Source organism: Rattus norvegicus, chromosome 15 (genome assembly GCF_036323735.1).
Source record: "Rattus norvegicus strain BN/NHsdMcwi chromosome 15, GRCr8, whole genome shotgun sequence".
Classification (NCBI taxonomy): Eukaryota; Metazoa; Chordata; class Mammalia; order Rodentia; family Muridae; genus Rattus; species Rattus norvegicus.
Genome location: NC_086033.1, coordinates 35,430,110 through 35,431,917, shown reverse-complemented (window position 1 = coordinate 35,431,917; position 1,808 = coordinate 35,430,110). Strand labels below are relative to the sequence as shown.

At 45.3% G+C, this 1,808-nt stretch overlaps 1 long non-coding RNA gene across 1 annotated transcript; it reads right to left on the bottom strand.

Moving 5' to 3' along the window:
* Positions 1-327: 327 nt before the first annotated feature.
* On the bottom strand, positions 328-1,505 carry LOC134482123 (uncharacterized). Its single transcript, XR_010058144.1, has 2 exons — positions 1,407-1,505; positions 328-728 (listed from the first exon to the last, which is right to left on the bottom strand). It is a non-coding gene; the product is annotated as an uncharacterized LOC134482123 (long non-coding RNA).
* Positions 1,506-1,808: the final 303 nt, after the last annotated feature.

Sequence of the window (1,808 nt, the reverse complement as noted above, 5' to 3'; positions counted from 1 at the left end):
CAAACAAACAAATAAACAAAAACAAGAATAAATGAATGACTATTTAATTTAAAAAAAGAGGGGAAATCGGAACTGGAGAGATGGCTTCACAGTTAAGAGCACTCCCTGCTGTTCAACAGAAACAAGGTTCAGTTTCCAGCGCCCATGTCAACTGCTCAAAACCATCTGCAAGTCCTGCTTCAGGGGATCTGATGCCTCTGCCTCTGAGGTCACCTGAACTCATGTGCATACATCCACATACAGATACACACACCTACACATATAATAATAATAATAATAATAATAATAATAATAATAATAATAATAACAACAACAACAACAACAGCAACAATAACTTTGTTTAAGCCAGATGAGATTATATTAAAGGCAAATTTTTTGGGAAGCTGCACTTGGGTGGGTTCAGTGGCCTCAAGGATTGAAGTCAAGGGATTTGCAGTGGGGACATGGGTGGAGGGAGGAGAAAGGTCATGCATAGAGAGAAGAGAATGAGAAGAAGTAGGAAAAAGAGGAGAAGAGGGGGGGGAAGAGATCGTGCAAAATGTCTAGATTATATAGGGAAGAGCCTCTGGGGGAAGGGCAACTCTGGGCTGGAAAGGTCACGGTTAGGGGCAGGGTACGCCAGGTAGGAATGCTGGGAGAACCTGGAGGCCAGGTCTGCTTTGATGTGTAAAATATGAACTTCAGTCCCTTGGCCCGGGTCCAAAACCAAACAATAATAATAATTCAACCTTTAAAAAAAAAGAGAGAAGGAAATTGATGAGTCTCACACACACTGTCACCCTGTGGGAGCATGAGAAATGGATGCTATAAACAGATTACGTGTAAGAAAAACCTGTTTCCAGATGGGAGGAGACTAAGAGAACGAGGCATCTGGGATCGAGAAAGAAAGGGAAGAAAAACTCTGTTTAGGAAGAAAGGGCTTTAAAGATGAATGGTTTTCCTTGTCAAAGCTTTCATCTTTCCCAGCATTTTTCTGAAGAAGAGTTTGAAAAGAAAGCAAAAATAGTTACGGATCAATACCACAATGGCACAGCCCGCTAGCCTGAAGCTAGAAATGAGCTGTGAGCTCCTTCATCCAGGCCGTGTCCCCTAGGTCACCAGACTCCCCAACAGCACAAAGCTGTCCCAGAAAATCTCCAGGCCTATGACGCTCGCTCGAAAGGGCTATGTGTAGAATTTACACATGCTCCAACAACTCATCCCACAGAGCTTTCTGAGAGCCACAGGCGCAAGGGCAACGGAGCCAGAGAAGGAACTGCTAATAGCTGTTAATTCAGAAGCAGCAAGTCCAAAGAGAAACAAAAGGCCTGGCTGAGAGAAATGCCCTGCAGAAAGGAAGCAAGGCAACAGCCCGAAGCCTTCAAAGGGACACAACAGCAGCTGGGAACAGTCAGAAACTTTCTCACAAGATCTCTTCCTCTGCAGGAGCATAGACACGAATAGTTAGCAACTTTCGGTGGTCTTAGCTTTCCTCTCTCCTCTACAGGGTTTCACAGTTCTTCCTTGATTGAGCCTATCCCCCCTCCCTCGCCCCACCTTATTGTCCTCATATCCAGCCAATCAGAGCACAGCTTGCAACCACGTCCCTGGAAATGCCAATAGCCTACAGCTGTACAGACAGAACTGTTGCGGGAGCCTATTGAAGGAAGAAAGGGAGGAAAGACTTCAGAACCCTGCTCCCAGAAGAAAACTGGAAGTGTGAAGGCGTCAGGATCCAATCTCAGCCTGTTTCCTCACCAGAGAAGGAAGACTCCTTTAAGATTCTCTGGAGACAAAGTCCTCAGAAGCTTCCTGGCCTTAAGGCTTCT